Source organism: Rhinolophus sinicus, chromosome 14 (assembly GCF_057876585.1).
Source record: "Rhinolophus sinicus isolate RSI-liver-muscle chromosome 14, RSI-T2T, whole genome shotgun sequence".
NCBI lineage: Eukaryota > Metazoa > Chordata > Mammalia > Chiroptera > Rhinolophidae > Rhinolophus > Rhinolophus sinicus.
Genome location: NC_142514.1, coordinates 46,524,286 through 46,542,868, shown reverse-complemented (window position 1 = coordinate 46,542,868; position 18,583 = coordinate 46,524,286). Strand labels below are relative to the sequence as shown.

At 39.1% G+C, this 18,583-nt stretch overlaps 1 protein-coding gene and 1 pseudogene across 2 annotated transcripts in view; one reads left to right on the top strand and one right to left on the bottom strand.

Moving 5' to 3' along the window:
• Positions 1-18,583, bottom strand: part of ROR1 (ROR family WNT receptor 1) — a 368,857-nt gene that overhangs the window by 301,566 nt on the left and 48,708 nt on the right. The gene's annotated exons all lie outside the window — the stretch shown is intronic.
• LOC109446974 (14-3-3 protein theta pseudogene) lies at positions 32-699 on the top strand (annotated as a pseudogene).

Sequence of the window (18,583 nt, the reverse complement as noted above, 5' to 3'; positions counted from 1 at the left end):
GGGTGCTCAGTCTCGCCCACCTCCCATCCTGATGGAGAAGACCAAGCTGATCCAGAGGGCGAAGCCGGCTGAGCAGGTCGAGAGCTACAACCCCACGGTCACCTGCATGAAGCTCGTGACAGAGCAGGGCACCGAGCTATCCCACCTGCTCTCGGTGGCCTGCAAGAACGCGGTAGGGGACCACAGGTCTTCCTGGAGGGTCATATAGAGCATGGAGCCGAACACCGACACCGCAGACAAGAAGTTGCAGCAGACTGGGAGAAAGTGCAGTCGGAACTAAGGTCCGTCTGCACCACCATCCTGGAATAGATGGATAAGGGTTTAATAGCCAATGCCACTAATCCAGAGAGTAAGGTCTGCTATCTGAAAATGAAGGGACACTACTTCCGGTACCTTGCTGCAGCTGCATGTGGGGGTGATCTTAAACAAACCATAGACAATTCCCAAGGAGCTGACCAAGAGACTTCTGATAGAAGCAAGAAAGAGATGCAATCCACACACCCATTTCATCGGGGGCTGGCTCTTAACTTTTCTGTATTTTACCATGAGATCCTTAATAACCCAGCGCTTGTCTGCACACTGGCCAAAACAGCTTTTGATGAGGCCATTGCAGAAGTTGATATACTGAACGAAGACTTACAGACAGCACGCTCATCAGGCAGTTCCTTCCTTAGACACAACCTAACATTACGGACATGAGACAGTGCAGAAGAATGTGATGCGGCAGAAGGGGCAGAAAACTCACGGCGTACGGGACGTCATCCTTCTTCCCCTCAAGAAACCGTTTTACACATCTCCATTCCTTGTTCCATTTGGATCGCCTATAGCAAAGAAACCCATTCATGTATATGGCATCAACTGTTTATAGTCTTTTCACACTGCAGCTTTGGGAAAACTCCATTTCTTGATTTGTGTTTGTCTTGGCCTTCCTGGTGTGCAGTTACTGCTGTAGAAAAGTATTAATAGCTTCATTTCATATAAACATAAGTAATTTCCAAATACTTATGTAGAGAACTAAAAATGTATCTGGTATTTAAGTACTCTGAACCAGTTCTGCAAGTAACTGTGTTTCGTATTACTACTGTGAAGATAGGAAAATGCAGTTCATTACAATTTTAAAAAGTGTTCTACGTAACTTCTTAATTTCTGCATTCCCTCCCTTACTCTTCTTTGGGGGTTTCCTTTCAGGAAGCAACTGCTCCATGTTCTTAATGTATTCCTTTCTGGTAGGAAACCAGGAGTATTTGATTGAATGGAAAAGCATTTGACATTTCTAGGTTGGGAGTCACAAATTGAAACACTTCCTGCATCATATAGGATGGACGTCATGTGTATCTGTGACAACAGGGATTCTCCTTATTCTTTATTTGCTGCTGTTTCAGTTGACAACGTCTCTTCCCAATACAAATTCACTTACACCTCCTTCCTTTGTAGTTCTGTTATTCACTTTACTAGGTAATAGCAATGGCATGTTGCTGCCAGAATATAAGCATTGCTTTTTGGCAAATGAAAGTACATGTCACTTCTTAATACACTGTAATAGGAAGGGGAAATAAGTTAAAGTACACAAGTGCAAGTCTAAATCTTAAGTACTTTTCCATGCAGATTTGCGCACACCCATGCAGAGGGTGGCCAGTTTGTCTAGTGATTGTCATTTGGAGATTGGGACTACTACTCTGTGTTGCTCATCATTGCCTGTAGTCCCCAAAAGAAGCCTTGTGAAAATGTTATGCCTGTGTAACAGCAGAGTAACAGAAAATAAAATTACATTTTATAAACCAAAACAAAACCAAAAAAACAAAAGGCTAAAACCAGACCTAGAATTGGTTATAGCCTTTGTTTAAAGTTGCTTCAACAATTACCTATGTAATGCTAATCTAGATGTTCTCAAATACAGTGTCTAAATTTGTTTGACATGAAATACAACCAGTTTCATATGCAAACAATTACAAATCTATCATTCTCTCATGGGCAATGTTCTGTGCAGAAGCAGAACACATTTCTAAGACTCGTAATTTCATGTTCATTAAAAGCAGTACTGTTGCTTTTCTTATTGGAGCTTTTCTTTTGCCCAAGGGATCACTTCTTCATTCATTCGTTTGGAAAAAATACTTACTGAGGACCTACTATGTTCAAAGAACTGCACTGAAAGCTGTAAGGGACCTAAATAGTATAAAATTCCCACTTTAAAGGAATTTACAAAAGCAGAGTGGGGACAAATAAGCGAGACCAGAATTTAGTTCCTAGATCCACATTTAGCAATTTTATGATCTTAAAGCAAGTTAATTAACCTTTATAACCTTTAGTTTCCTCAACTATGGAAGAGGGATGATAAAAAAATGTATCTCATAAGTGGTGATGAGAATTACATTGTGTAATACTTGTAGAGCGCCTGGCATATAAGCACTCCCTTCAAAAGTGGTAGCGAGTATTATTACCACTATCATGAGCCAGTTGGGGAAGAAGTACTCAGGGGAAAGTCACTCACTGAGGGACACTGAAGAACAGTATAAATGCCACTGAAGTGGTCTAAAGCACTAGACATACAGAACTTTAGAAGCCTGGTGAAAACACTAATAGTTGACACTACTGAATCCCTACTGTGTTTTAACTTATTTAAACCATCCCAACAAACCTATAGATAAGTTAAGTAGTATTATTTCCATTTTCCAGATGAGAAAACTGACACCCAGACAAGTGAATAATTTGCCCAAGGTCCCCCAGCAGAAAGTGATGGAGCAGGAAGTAAACCCAGGCTGTTTGGCTTCAGAATCAATGCCAAACTGCTTCCTCACGGAGAAAAAGAATGCATTTTTTATGATTTATATTTTTAAAGGGAAAAAAAAACAGGATCTTTGGCAGAATTTACCTTCAACCTACAACTACTCTTCTATCTGTATTGAAACATTATTCATAAATATCTAAACAGACAAGTAGACTTTTCTAGGTTGGCTGGGATCCTATTTCATAGATTCTGCAAATTGAGTAAGGAAGATTTAATGTCTCATATTGCACACCCTGTACGGCAAAAATCACAGTGCATCACGGACTGACCAATGAAATCCAAACTGACTCAAAATTGAGGGGTGTGGGGCTTTAAGCTCTGAGGTACCTTTATGAAATAAAATGACTCCATTGACTAGCCCTCACTTCTTACTGATCTGTTGGCTGTTCATAAACACTTCCTTAGAGTTGAATATACACTCCTCACAGATGCTCAGCGTTCGCCCCACCCCATTTCCATGTGAATAAGGTAACAGACTGCTGAGATACACAGCCACTGTGTTGGATCATCTTGAACTTCAACCAAGTTTTTTTTCTTGTGTTGTTGTTGTTTCCTTTTCAAAGACAGTGGAGGTGAAATACCCTAGATGTCCAAGCACTGAATGATAGCTAAATAAACTATGTAGGATATTACCCAGTATAATATCACACAGATATAAAAGACAATCTTTATAAAGACTTGGAAAAAATTATATCTTCATGTGAAGCAAAAATTGTTTGATACAAAATGGTATATACATTTATGGAATTTAAAAGAATGTATGCAGAGGGCAAAAGAGGCTGAAAGGTAATATACCAAAATGTTGAAAGTGATTCTTTATGTTTGTGATATAAGCCTAAGGAAGATTAAATAGTTTTTCACTTTCTCAATATTCCTCTATTTTCTTTGATGGATATGTATTATTTGTATACTTTTTAGTGCAGTAAACTAACTTAAAAATGACAACAAAAACAAAAGAGGGAGTAACGGAGAGATGGAGACCAGAAGAAGAGGTTACAGAGGCCACCTAATACTCTGACCTAATACTCTGTCTCTACTCGACCCTTTCGGAGCTCTTTGCTGAAAGTATTAATCTCTTCCAAGACCTATACTTCTTTTTTTGTTTGTTTTTTAGAAATAGAGAAGATTTATTAAAGTAAGAGGAGGGTCGGCTGGGCAGAGTCTGCTGGAAACTACTGCCAATCTATACTTCTTATATTCTTAAATGTTTGGAATATTTGTTGGATAGATAGATGATAGATAGACCGACAGACAGATAGAAAGATAGAAAGAGATTGATAGACAGACAGACAGACAGACAGTCTTTTACCAAAAACATTCCAGAATAGCTCCTCTTAGAAACAGAGTCAAGACTTGGCTTCCCTATCCCCATCAGCTCTCTCCTCTAATCAACCGTTTTTAAACCAGTCAGGGTAACTCAATCACAAGCACCCTAGACATACAGATTCGACCTTTGAAACTCCGAATGGATGGTTCGGATAATCGATTAACATATGACCTAGTTACCATACAAACGTGACAGGAGAGCACCTTCCGTGCGTGCACACTGTCTTCTAGCAGCCACAACAATTAATTATCAACATAAGTATCAATACGATAAAACTAATGCTGCTTTTCAGAAAAGCTTATCCAAATTTAACTTTGTTGAGGGGAAAAAAAAGAAAAAGTCACCCTGCTGGCCGGAAATTACTGACTGGAGTCTGATGCAATGAGTAGAATAGCTATACAAACTACATAATGAACTTTCGCGGCTGTTTACATCTGGGAATGAGCATGACATACACATTACCACATATGTAATCCTCTAACCACTTTCAAAACACCAGTCATAACACAACCCAAAAAAGAATAATAGTACGCACATTTTTTTTTTAAAAGAACACAATTATTGGAAGAGCTTTGGGAAATTAATGCAGCCCTACTCTGGCGGTCAAATGCATGTGCAGTTTAAAAGGAAAACAAATCTGACATACTGAACATTTGTCATATGGCTCTCACTGACAGAGCAAGGAGCATTTCAAAGCAGAATGGAAATTGGAGTTCAGTGGGAAGTACAAATGCTTGACTACCTTTCTTTGAGCGGAGCAGAAACATTCTATTAGTTCCCTGCTGCTTTGGCCAAGAGAAGCCTGGTTTGTCCTGCCACTCACCCAGGATAGAGCTCCAGGGCCTTGATGCTGGATAACAAAATATTCAAACACCCTCACACACTTCATCGCTGTAAGAGGTACCTCTACATAGTTGTCAGCCTTTAGCAATAGCAACTCAACAGGCCCACAAGCTTTTTATAAAATAAACGCGAATGAATTGGGAGACAAAGAGGAGAAATAGGAGGGAGGCATTTTAAAAGGTGGAAAGTCAACTGTATCAGTGATCACTAAGGAACACGGGGGTGTTTTTGTTTGGCTGTGCAGCAGCCACCTTCAGAATTTTAAGCTCTTTAAACAAGGCATCGGTGATTTTAAGAAATTAACTTCAGATGTGATCTGTTCCAACTGCAGAAATTCTGCAGGAAGACATCATGGAGCTGAGGAAAACCTACAGTGCCCGTTCTTTCCTATTTTGTGATCTCTGGACTTGGGTAACGTACCTTGGATTATCTTAGAGGTCTTTTTATACTCGTTTACTCAAAGTTACCCCTGATTATGAAATCCTAAGAAACTGGGTGTAGGAGAATTTTTTTGATCGTAGCTTTTCTTCCCTCCTTGCATCTTGATCACATAGCATTCCAACATCAATAGTCTCTTTTTGTCGTTCATAAATGTGGCATTCCCACTGGTTCAGATAAGAAGGTCCTAAAAACCATTCAGGACATGTCTCTTCTGCAAACTGCCTCAAAGGCTTAAAATAGCCTTCGGATACGACAATGAGGATGAATCACGGAGGGCGTATGGCATAGAGGCTAAAGGCTTGGAACTCAGACCTGAGTTCAAATCCTGACTTCGTCTGTCAAGCTGTGTGACCTCGAGTAAGTTCCTTAAGCCCATGATGGGCCTGCTCCCAATGGAGTTGTTGGCAGGATGGAATGTGATAATTTGCCAAAAGCAGATCTGCTAATGATGACAAAAGAAGAAACAAAAAGTGTTTTCAACTTCAGTCACTCACAAATAACAGTTGCTATGGGGCTAGTATCAGCTTTACTTTTACCTAAAGTATGTGATGGATTAGCCACTCCTAGGCTGTCTTTCCTGAGCGATAAAATGAGAGCACAGCCTCAATGAAGCCCTAAGTTTCAAGATGTGAATACGTCCTTAGAAAAGTGCAATCCTAATCACCATACACAGCCTATCTTACTAAGCAAAGCAGGTGCCTTTTCACAACCAAATCATATTCTCTTTCCATCTCCTTGTCTCACCTTAGGTATATTTTACTACACTGTGAGTTCCTCAAAGGGAGGGGCTGTCTTATATGCTTCCTACCCATAGTGCTCATAACAATATCTGGCACATAACACGTGACCTAAACTTGTGGAATGAATTAGTGACTGAATCATCTCAGTAAACACCCGCAGGCATAGGGTTTTTGTACATAGTAGGTACCAAAATATGTTTGTTGAATGAATGGATTTGAGTAAAACTAGGAGTGCCTTCGTAGGCGGGACTTCTTACTCATCTCTGAAGCCCCTGGGCCTAGGAGAGAGCCTGGCACGGGAAAGAAAGCAGGATCAACTAATCTTTTTGCTCTGGAGACATGTCAACTGGGATTAAAACAATTGGCCTATTCGAAAACAAGTAATTGGTGACTGCGTGTGTATTCCAGTTTCATAAGGCCTTCTTTGTGCCTGGCACTGTAGTAGATACTTGAGATTATGTTTTCTCAAAAGCCCTGGTAGTGAGAGATGATTGACATCATTTTTAAAATAAATAAGCAACGGCTCAGAGAGATTAAGTCACTTGCCCAAAATTACAAAGCCAATAAATAACAGAGTTGTGAATCAAACTCGGGCTTCTGGAGACTCTTTCCATTATGCAAGGCTAGGAGGGGAAAGCACCAACATACATGGGACTGGTTTATGTGAAGTTATATGGATTCAGCGAAGAAAGAAGGTGAAATCAACTGGTGGGTCAGGCTTATGAAGAGAGACTAACCAGTTGGGCCCACCTGCCTCAATGATTGACCCAAGTACTTACTGTCTGCAACCACGTCCAGCAAGACTAGAAAGAAAGAAATGTTGATCGGAGTCGTGTTCCAAACAGGAACGTCTACCTAGGCTAGTGGCTGTGGCAAACGGCAATGCCGGCCCGATTCCTTCTCTTCAGTATGTACGAGTTCGGCCCAGCCCGTCAAAAGGCCTCGGCCTCGGATTTCAGAGCCAGCGGTCCATCTCCCACGTGCTCTTAGAGACCATACACATAGCTCAAGAACTCACATGTGGAAAGACTATCCACATTTTCCAGAGAGCTGGAAGGGAGGAGAACAGATCTTGGAGAAAGAAATTTAATGTCCCTTGGTTTTGGAAAAATCAAGTCAGGAGCAAGCCTAAATCACTGTGTTCTTCATAGAAACAAACAAAAAAAAGATAACATTCATTTTAAGGCCTAAGAGCAAGAGAGTTGCCATAAAAATATATGTCATTTGAAGTTTTTCAGTCTTGTTAAGATTCAGCATGTGAACAGAAGTACCCATCTACGATTAGAGGGAAAACTAATTTAATGAAATCAAAGATGTTTGAAAGATCTTCTAGTCTTAATATTAACATCCAATAAAAACCCAGAATCTTATACATCAGTATGTTAGCGTGACACGCACTTAACAGCCTGACCAGAGTGGTGAGGACAAAAGCTTTACAGGGTGTTAGACAAAAAATGTTTAAAGACCATTCTCTTGCCTTCTCTCTCCTTGGCTTGCTCGTTTCTGGACATATCTGGTTTGTCACCAATAAAACCCCAAGAGTGGTCTGGCTAGCACACACTCAGAAAAGACAGCAGCAGCAAAAAGCCTTGTACTCAAGTGTTCCATTTCACTTATGCTCACAATCGAAGCAATTAAATGCTTTCACTAATTATCCCTGCCTCAACCCAACATCATATTTAAGTGGATTAATAATAGAACACCTATCTTTTATTAAGAGCCTCTTGTTTGCCCAGAGGTGCATTCAGTGCTTTAAATACAGTCTGTTTTGCCATAACAGAAAATACAAGTTCCCCAAAAATCACTATGCTGTGCAAAACCATGCAATAAAAAACCATAGGGCTTATGAGCAAATGGGATTGAGGCATATCAATCAAAAACTTCTTTAGTAACTAATAAAAAATAATATTGAATGTCAATTATAATTTGAAAAATAGTCACCAGATGTAAAGTACAGCCTAGGGAATATAGTCAATAATACTGTAATAACTACATACAGTGTCAGATGGGTAATAGACTTATTGGGGGGATCATTTTGTTAGGTATATAAATGTCTAATCACTACATAGTGTTGTATACCTGAAACTAAGAAAAAACAAAAAACTTCATTAGTGACACAAAATGAAAGACAGGAATCTAATAAAAACGGCAGCATGGTTTTACATACTCGTATGTTAAATGGTTAAAACATACGTACATAATAAATGGGGTGCTTTACCTTGAAAAAGAATCTGAAGTTGGCATGTGGAGTGGGTGTCGGAGGCTTGCAGTGTGTGTGTTACTGAGTAGTGGGAGGAGGGCTACAGGAAATCAGACAGAAAACTGTAACATCTGACGTGGATGTGTGTTGCTCTAACACACATGGCAACCGTGGTCGTGGGTAGGTGCCTGAGGCTTGTGTGCTCTGCGTATTTCCATGTAGCTCACTTCAGCTAGGTGCAGTTTTCTGAGTTCACCTAGCATTTCTCATGGATAACATCGATCATAAGCAAATGCAAAATTTGTGTCTTCCTCACATTATTCCCTTATATAGCAATCAGGCTGAAAGAAACTTGTACTTTTAAAACAAGTGTTGTAGCAGAAATGACTGTACTTTAATCTCATCGAACCCTAAGAACGCTGAAAGATACATACCATTAACTCTACTTCCCAGAAAACTATTACTCTGTAGGAGTAATAATTGCAACGGAATGATTAATAACATCTACTACATGTTCATGGTTTGATGGATCAGCCAAAATATTTCTTGCACAGAACTTAATTTTTGAAAAATGAAGGCATGATCGAAAGTTAATACACCAGCTCGTGTGCCCATGCCAACGGATAGAGGACGAAATGTTTCTCTAATTGCAACAACAAACATCCAGGGAATGGTGTGGCATGAAGTAATTGCACATTCTATGTTTACTTCAAATATTTTTTGCGAATTTCTTCAGGGATTATTGCAGAAATAGGATGAAGATAATCTGGAGGAAGTGTGGTTTGTTTTGGACAATGCCAGCCTCCACAAAACCCAGGAAGTACATGATCCTGTTGGTCAGACAAGACACACTTTATTATTTCTACCACCATACTCTCCAATGATGAACCCCATTAAAGAAGTTGTTTCAAAAATTAAGTTTTGCACAAGAAATATTTTGGCTGATCCAAACCATGAACACGTAGTAGATGCTATTAATCATTCCATTGCAACTATTATGCCTACAGATTGTCATAATTATTTTATGAATATGTATATGAAATCACCATGACCAGCGGCAGGAGAACCGTTATAAATGAAGCTATAAGTACATAAGTATTTCTATGTGTTAAATATAAGTATTTTACGTTTATTATTAAATACATGCAATAAAATGTTTAATTTTAACAATAATTTAACATTGGATTTATTTTTATTACAAAGATTAAGAAAACATTTTTGTGGAAAAATTTGATCTGCAAAAGGGCGAATTTGATTTGCAAAAGGGTGAATTTAATTTGCAAAAGGGTGAATCTGATTTGCAAAAGGGTGAATTTGGAGTGCAAAACCTGTAGGAGGTATCTTGACTCCTCCTAGGTCTAAAAGCAAATTCTCTGCCTCCTCTACTCCTGCTGTATTTGTGTGCCCTACAGTGAAGTGAAGTTCAATGGGAATATATATGTCCATAGCAACATCATGGCCCTTAACTCAAGCAATGAGCCATGCACTCAAAGATAATTAAGACCCTTAAGCATTGAGGTGGGGGTGGGGGGGTGACTCTCTAAACTTACTGCTGTGAAACTCACCAGTCAGATTCAAGAGGATTTTAGCAGATTTCATGGAGCCTATAGGTTCACTTTCTGGAAGCCCCTTTTACCATTTTAACAATCTCCCATCTGGGGAGTTTGTGTTCAAGTTCATCATTGAGGGAGAGAAAAACTGTCTTACTCCATAAAATGACTGTTATAAATGAAAGTCTGACCAAGTCACTCCTGTCCTTAGAACCCTCCCGTGGTTCCTCACTACCCTTCGGATCAAATCCAAGCTCCCTGGCTGTCCTGCTAAGGCTCTCCCTGATCTGTCCCCAGATTACATCTCAAGCCGCACCTCTGACTGCGTGCCCATCCCACACTGCATGCTCTGGAGAGAACAAATTACGTTCAGCTTCCTCACTTCCAGGCTGTATACATTAGTCTTCCTGCCTAGAATCCTCGTCACATCACCCATCAACCACCCTGAGTCCATTTGTTCAATGCCTATTCCATTTCCAAATTCCAGCTGCAATGCCCCTTCCTCCTGGAAGCCTTCCATGGTACTGCCCCCATATCTGGATTAGGAGGAGTCTCTCACAGGAGCTCCCATAGCTCACTGCACCTTCCCTATCACCACTGCTAGCCCACTTTACTAGAATTACTCATATATTTGTCCAATTCCCCCACAAGATAAAGCTCTGTAAAGGCAGGGATAGCATCTAGCTTGTTAAATGGGGGGGGAAAAAAAAAAGAATGCACGCATTTGCATAACATAACATGAAAGAGCTTTCATATGCATCATCTCATGTGATCCACACGTGCCATTTTATGAAATAAATGGGGAATCAAGCCTAGGATCAAAGAGAGCAAATGCACTAGCCATTGCCACATAACTAGTAAAAGGTGGAACATTCATTCATTCATTCATTTATCCATGCATTCAACCAAGTTGTAGCAACTATTATGTTCTAGGCACTGGGTACGTAGCAATGACCAAATCAGACAGAAACCCCATCTTTCTGGGGCTCATATTCTAGTGGTGGAATGACAAACAATAGAGCAAATAAAAAAATATGATGTACGGTACATCAGTATATCAGTTTATTAGCTGGTGATGATACCGTGAAAAAAAATAAAGAAAGGAAAGGAGATAGGTAGGGCTTCCCGGAAATGATACGGTACCCTTGGAACAAAGACCTGGAAGAGGTGAGAGAGTGGTCCAGGCTGATAGCTGGCCTCCAGGCAGAGGCAATAAAAACTGCCAAGGTACTGAAGCAGGAGTAGGCCTGGCAAGTTCAAGGAAAAGCACGGAACATGGTGCAGCTAGGCGGAGACAACTACATCTCCAATCTGGAAGGTGAGAATACTAACAGCTCTTATTTCCTGAGCACCTAGGATGAACAAGAAAGACAGATCCCCTGTCCTTAAAGAATTTACAATCTTGTCAAATGCTAGCATCAAATGACACCCTCTGAAATACAACATCAACATACAGATCGATTCACTCCTTAGCCTAGCAGACGGATGATGAGCCCTGGAAAACTGCTTTGTCAGACCTTCCACAGAATGAAGAAAGAGGTGGTGAAAGTTGGCCCCATCAGTAATTTTCGTGTTGGCTTCCTAGGGAAGAACAAGACATCTTTGGTACCTAAACAGAGCCAGCAGCCACATCACAGGGGTTTGTGAATTGTGGCTTTCTGATCAAACATAGGAAATTAACACAAAAATGTTTTAAAATGTATTATTGCTAGGGAAATTACATACTAAAGACAAAAGTTTCCCTATTACTTCAGGTAATGAAAACAAAAATAAGGATTTATAAGCTTCCCAGCGCCGACCTAAATTTGCTGTGCATTATTTTTCAACGTTTCTTTCTACTTTAGAAAAACCACTACTAATTGCATTCACATTACACAGTATCAACCAAACCTGGATTTGGGTTTCTTCCAAGACCACCAACAGGCTCAAGTTACAGAGAGTTTATTAAATGGGTTGCTTTTAAAAAAAAAAAAAATCTTTTAAGCAAAACTTAGAATGCTGTTACCTTTTGGAGGGACGAAATATATAAATGCTTGAAAAATAACATTTTAAGAAAATCCCAAGCATATGAGTAAGGGGAAGCAGCACATTTTTGTAACTCACAAAATAATAAAGGATTTTTAAAAGCATAGAGTTTATTGGTGGCTGGGAGCCTGGAGCTAATGTAAAAAATGTTTATAAGTTAGGTTTCCCAGCTTTTCTTTTGTGTTTTCTGGGTACAGATGCTGCTGGCTGTACTCTAGGAAAGACTGGGACTCGGCTGGAAACAGAACACAAGGAATCTGAGACCAATTCAATCTCCCCCAGTTTAAACTCTCGTTTGGAAGGCAAACTTGATGACCTATTATTTTCATGGCGACATTTCTAAACTCTTAACTCTGAAAGTATTGCCAACCTCCGTCTTCCTATAATGAGCTCTATACTTTGACTTGGGAGCACAAAACCTGATTCCTGGTACATAATCACCCAAATGGTGTTGCAGCCCCATAACAAGAGCCACGGCTGAACAGAAGGCTTGCCGTTTGTAGACCAGATCCCACGCAATCTCTTATCTTCTCCTTGGAAATGACCGCCTCACAACCCTGCACACAGTACCCACTGTTTTCTTACCAGCACAAGAAAGCAGGGGGCAAGGGAAGGTAGAGACAGTGGGTAAGTAATCAGTCACTCGCCTCATACTTCTGGGCAAATCAGTCTTTTTTACTGTCACCACTATGTTTTCTATTCTGTGCCTCTGTCCCCTGGGGTCCAGTACTTCAGTGTGTCCATTTTTCTTCCACATTTCGCAGGGGAGGGAACTGAGGTCCACCCAGCTGGAGGCAGAGCTGAAACCATCCTAGGTTCCCTGACCGCTGGATTAACATTCATTCCACCAAATCATTCTTGTTTCAGTCCAATGGCTCCAACGTAACCTACTGAACACAGATTTGGGCTAAAAAGGAAAAACTGTGAACATTTCTCCCAAGTCACACAAGATAAAGAAATGGAACATTCACACAATAGAATATGATACTATTAAAAATTCAGTTTTCAAAGAACAGTTTTATTGAGGTATAATTTACGTACCATAAGATTCACCCATTGTAAGTGTACAGTCCAGTGGTTTTTAATAACTGTATCTAATTATGCAGTCATCACCACATTCCACGTTTAGAACATTTCCATCACCCCAAAACAGTTCTTATGTTCCAGATAGCAGTCAATTCATACTCCCACACCAGCCCCATGCAAACACTAACCTGCTTTCAGTCTAGCTTTTTGCCTTTTCCGGAAGTATCATATAAACAGAATCATATATGGTCTTTTATGTCTGGCTTCTTTCACTTAATATAATGTTTTCCAGGTTTTACATTGTACCTTGTAGCAATATTTTACTCTTTATTGCTGAATAGTATTCTATTATATGGCTACACCACATTTTGTTTAACAATTCACCAGTTGATGAACATTTGTATTGTTTCCACTTTGGGGCTATTATAAATAACACTGCTTTGAACATTTGCATATATATGTTTGTGTAGACACATGTTTTCATTTTTCTTGGATGCTAGTTTTGGGTTTTTGTTTTTTTTTAATTATACCTATCCTGTAGGTATGTAGTGGTATCTAATTGTGGTTTTAGTTTACATTCGAATATTTAACCACACTAAAAAATATTTCCATATAATATTAAGGGAAAGAAAGCAGGATTCAAAATTGTGTATATAGAAAGACCTCACACATATGTGAGCCCTACACATATATGAAGACTAAAAAGAAATACATCAAAAATACAACTCCTATCTTTGAAAAAGGACAGGACAGCATTTTTTTTCATTACACTGAACTGTTAAATTTTTGTATGAGTAAATATGTAATAAAAATATATTTTAGAAATTAAAAATGTTGCTAGAACACTAAGAACTATGCACTGCAAATTATAAGAGTCAAGATATACACAAGCCTCAGCTCAACTCAACCCTTTTATCCCTTTATGAGTTATCCATTCTGGGGATTGTTTGTAGCAAATCTGCAAAACAAGGTTGGCTTCTGCCTCAAAGTACTATGATTCTGAGACGCTGCTCCAGAGGTTGGCAAACTACAAACCCCAGGCCAAATCCAGTTCACAGCCTGTTTTTGCACAACCTATGAGCTAAGATCAGCCACATCCTCATGTTCCCAATTACCATGTACTGATGTGAAAGTTGGACAAAGAAGAAGACTGATAGGAAAAAAAAAAAAAAAAGATTCATTTGAAATATGGTAGAGGAGAGTTCTATGGATACCAGGACCACCAGAAAGAAAAATAAGTGGGTCCTATAACAAATTAAGCCTAAAATATCACTGGAGGCAAAAATGACAAAAACTGAAGCTGTCCTTCTTAGGGGACATCATGAGAAGGGAGGGTTCTTTGGAAAAGACAATAATGTTGGGAAAAATCGCAGGCAGCAGGAAAAGGGAAAGACAAATATGAGATGGATTGACTACATAAAAGAAGCCATAGGCATGAGTCTGTAAGAGCTGAGCAGGGCTGTTGAGGACAGGGCATTGTGGATGTCACTCATTCATAGTCACCAGGAGTCAGCTGACTCACAACAGCATGTAACAAGAAGAAGCTAGGAAAGGTTTTACATTTTTAAGTGATTGGGGGAAAAAACATCAAAAGAATAACATTTTATGATATGAGACAGTTCTATGAAATTCAAATTTCAGTGTCTATAAATAAACTTTTATTGGAACATAGCCAGGCTCATTTGTCTGTGGCTGCTTTTGCATTATGAGAGCTGAGTTGAGTAGTTGCTACAGAGACTACATGACCTGCAAAGCCTCAAACATTTACTCTCTGGCCTTTCACAGAAAAAAGTTTGTTGGGTGCTCAGAAAAAATAAGCTCAGTGCTATTATCCTAAAGAAAATTCATTAGGGAAAAAAATTGGGGTTAGCCACTCTTTGCATTAATTCATATTAATATGTCTTTTCTAAAAATGTAAGATTTGTAGTCGACAGCAGCAACATCAAAAACTTTCAAAGCACTATTTTAAGTTATAAGCCTGTATTTCTCTGCCAGGCACCTAGTAAGTCCTTAATACTTGTCAAACAAATCAACAAATAAATGAATAGATGGTTAATGGACGGGAGGATGGGTGGATGGGTGGATGGATGGAACGATGGATGGATGGATGGAATCAACAGTTACTGAGGGCTAACTGAGATAAATGCCATAGCAAGTCCCATTGTGGGATGAAAAAGACCAAGTAAAATTCCTCGTGAATCTCTGAGCAAGACAATGGATATGAACTGGTAACTCTCAAAACAAGAAATACAAATGACCAAAAACAATGAAAGGGCTGCTTCACATCACCAGTAAATCAAAAGTGTATAAACATCAACAATAATAATATTTACTTTTTTTAACTTAGAAGACAATCTACTATTTTTAAAACATGACAATACAGTGTCCATATAGGAAAGGAAAAAAACAATTTCTTTCAATAGAATACAGAGAAAGGTATGCATTTTCCCAGTCTTTATGGTAGGCAATGTATCAAAAGCCTTTGATCTTTGACCCAGTAATTCGACTTCTAAGAATTATTATCAAAAATAATCATGGATATGTGGAAAAGTTATAGACAATCACAGCATTGTTTATGAGAGAGAGAAAAAAACCTAACATCGAACAATGGGCATTAAGAAAATTGTAATACAAACACACATAATACTAAATTTCCCAAATGATTAAAAACTTATTATTTGAGAGTTATGTATTTTGATATAGGAACTTGTTCATAATCATACTGATAAGTGTGGGGGGGGGGAGCAAGACATAAAATCCATTTGCAAGGGGATGAGCCCATTTTTTAAAAATGTATATTTACGTAGAAAGAGTTTTGAAGAATATAAGCTTAAATGAAAATACTCTATGTTAATTATTTTTCTTTCTGCTTATCTGCTTTTTTCTCATTTTCTATAACAAACACATCACTGGTTTAATTTTTAAATACTAAATTAAATTAATAAAAGGGATTAAAGACCTAGTAAAACTGAGGACTCCTGGATACTCACACAAGGGGAATAAAGGAATAAAATCCCTAATTAACTAATACTAATTATAGTGCAAGCAAACTAGGCTGGAAGTTCTTATAGGCAGAGACCTATACACACTCATTCCATGAATATCTATATAGCATCTACTAAGTGCCAGACACTGTTACAAATACTATGGTTTCATTAGTAAATAAAATGGACCGATCCCTGCTCTCACGGAGCTTCCATTCTAGTGTTTTACACGTCTCGTATCTCTGTATCAGCACACACAGGGCTGGACACATGAAAGTCCTCATTTAGAAATCAGTGTTGGTTCATCTTTTTTTTTTTTAATTTATTGGGGTGACAATTGTTAGTAAAATTACATAGATTTCAGGTGTACAATTCTGTATTACATCATCTATAAATCCCATTGTGTGTTCACCACCCAGAGTCAGTTCTCCTTCCATCACCAAATATTTGATCCCCCTTACCCTCATCTCCCACCTCCCACCCCCCTTAACCTCTGGTAACCACTAAACTATTGTCTGTGTCTATGAGTTTTTGCTTCTCATTTGTTTGTCTTGTTCTTTTGTTGTTTTTGGTTTATATACCACATATCAGTGAAATCATATGGTTCTCTGCTTTTCTGTCTGAATGGTTCATCTCTTAACAACAGGCTTCATTACAGCAAGCTTCCCAGCACATTTATGAAATGCTTTTATATTCACACACACACATACAAGTCTGATTTAAATACAGCTTTTCACGAAACTGTCTAGTGTGCAAAGTGGGGTAAACCCATAATGCCAAAATGAGAACACAGGTTCCTGGAGCAATTCTGACTCAGTCCCCAGCCACTTGTGGAGGGGGAAGCTGTCAGATAATATTTCATGAATAGCTGGGCTTAAGTTACTTGAACCAGCTGGGGCTTTTCTTAAGCTACATTTTCCTCTGGCCAGAATATCTACAAGGCTGAAGCTGCCTGTTCAGTATCACTCCACAGAGAAATGGGTCTTTCTGTTTTCCTCATAACTGCAGACACTGCTTCTTTTTCAGGCTAGAGAAACCCACGGACCTGGTATTCAGCTTATGTAATAACTGGCTCCCTGCTGAGGTAAGCCGCTAAGAGACCTGCACTCAATTTCAGAAGACAGATATTTCTCCTTTTGGGCCAGAGTCGTTTGTAACGTATTGACTCAAAATAAGTACACACGGGTGCTTTCAGTTTCCCAGAAGTCCTGAATCACTAACATGTCAACTCACTATTTTTTTTCCCAAATGTAGCAGTGAGAAGTTTCAGCAGTTTCCCATGGATACCAAATATATCAACCATGCAATAATTTTAAAGGTCTTTGAAATTAAAGCCACAGGCATTATAATATGATTGTCAGCTAGAGGTCATTAAAACTGAATAGGGAAGCAAGATGATGTACTCAATGCCTGCATTCAAATCTTAAGAACAGCACATTCTCCCTGGGGTGTTTTTTTTTTTTTTTGGTTTTTTTAAGCTCATCACTAAAATAAGGATAATGATGTCATGGTTCAAGGTGAGAACTATGCAAAGCACCTTGCTCTGACCCAGGTATATAACATGAGTACTTAACACATGGTAGTTCCAGTGCTTCTCTCATCATAATCTTGAGCATAAAAAGGCCTGTTAGTGGAAAAGTGAACACAAAGTTCTCATTCTCCTTCCTTTCTTCCCAGGGGCTCCTTACAAAGCACCGGATGGCACAGCTTGCTATAGGAGAAGCCTGTAACAGACAGCGAATTACAAGGAAAGCCTTCGTGTCAGACATCTGGGTTCAGTCCCAGCTACTTCCTAGCGGCACCACCTCACACAAGTTATTGAACTCCCCATTCCCTCATCTCTGTCCCCCCATCTGTATAAGACCAATAAAAAACAATACCTACCGAGAGATAAACAAATGACTTCATATCCACTGAAAAAAAGACCTGTCTTGTAACAAGGGTTGTTAACAAGAATTATGTGAAAAAGTGCTTAGAAAATTTTAATACTATCACTACAGAACCACTCCAAGCAAGTGACACATCCCAAACGTCATCTGACCTTTGCATTTTACTGTCAAGCCCAAGTATGTTTTAAGTTCTTGAGCTACACACTCCTCAAGACCTTAAGAGAACTAATTCCAGCTGAAATTAAAATTCACATCAAACCTTAATCTGCACACAGCAAAAATGACAGCATGGTAGGGAACAAAGAGAAGGCAAAAAAAATCACTCCCTCAAGGTGCTAGCCTAGGATTTCAGTTCTTCCGCGTCAATTTTCCTCCTCTTGACCTCCCAACCAAAAACCTGAAAATAAAAACACAAACTAAATAAATAAAATCTTCAAAAGTGCCATGACAGCCTCAATTTCCAAAGCCCATCTTACTGAACACTGGTTCTTTGTGCCTATGGCAGTACAGGGAGATAGATTTCATTAAATCACCAAACAGGTGTGTAGAAAAATACAGCCGATTAAAAAGGATTGCGGGGAGCGGGCAGAAACACCAACTTCATGAGGTGCCTTGTAGAGATTGCTCAAACGTTAAAACAGCTTTCAAATATGTCACCCAGCTGAGCAGGTCCACCTTGCTTAAGCTTCAACCGAAATGACACCTGACAGTTTGACATCTTACCAGTGACATTTTACCAAACAAGTTGGAACTTTTAGCTTAATAAACTAACT